Source organism: Alligator sinensis, unplaced genomic scaffold, assembly GCF_000455745.1.
Source record: "Alligator sinensis unplaced genomic scaffold, ASM45574v1 scaffold1902_1, whole genome shotgun sequence".
Lineage (NCBI taxonomy): Eukaryota > Metazoa > Chordata > Crocodylia > Alligatoridae > Alligator > Alligator sinensis.
In genome coordinates, this window is record NW_005843416.1 from 153,417 (window position 1) to 154,183 (window position 767).

General features: G+C 50.7%; 1 non-coding gene across 1 annotated transcript; it reads left to right on the forward strand.

The window, feature by feature from the left end:
- Positions 1-288: 288 nt before the first annotated feature.
- TRNAT-AGU lies at positions 289-362 on the forward strand. The gene has a single exon. It is a non-coding gene; the product is annotated as a tRNA-Thr (tRNA).
- Positions 363-767: the final 405 nt, after the last annotated feature.

The following is a 767-nucleotide window of genomic DNA, read 5'->3' on the forward strand; positions in this document are numbered from 1 at the left end:
CCGCCCTCCTCCAGCTCCCTGCCAGCTCCTGGCAAATATGAATTGTGCCAGCCTGCAGGGAGCTCATGGCAAAACTGCAAAATTCACGGGCTTCCCTGGTAAAATGTGAAATCCACATTTGCCTCCGGTAAAAGGTAAAATCCACGGTTTACTCCATTTTTTTCCGAGGGAAATGGAAAAGCCTGATCATCAGGCTCCTGTAGGGACACAAATAAACTAAGCTGATGTCCTGACATAAACCCTGAATGACACAGCTGAAATTCCCATGATGTTGACCCAGAGACAGGAGGCCCTGTGGCTTAGTTGGCTAAAGCACCTGTCTAGTAAACAGGAGATCCTGGGTTCAAATCCCAGCAGGGCCTCCGTCTTGCACTTGGCATGGCTCTGTAGCTCGGGGTGTAGAGGCCTGGGCTTGGGAGTTTAAATCCCACTATTTCCTTGCTTTAAGGCAGTTTGTGCAATAAATTTTGGAACTCTGGTCTCTAAAACCAATCGTTATTCAAACCTCGTCAGATCATTGTACTCAGTCACAAGTCGTCCCTCATAAGTCACAGGGGCTGCCTACACATGCAATTAATGCTGTTTGGGTTTACTGCTCAGTAATGTCCTGTGCAATGAGCCAGCCCTGGGATGTTGTCTACACATGCATCCATTTGGAAGAGATTTCCTCCTTATGGGAGCAGCCTGCTCCAGGCCTCCCGTGGCCCTGCTCTGCCTCCCTGCCGTAGCTAGCAGGAGGGGGAGGCTCCAGCCACAGCTGCGTGCGG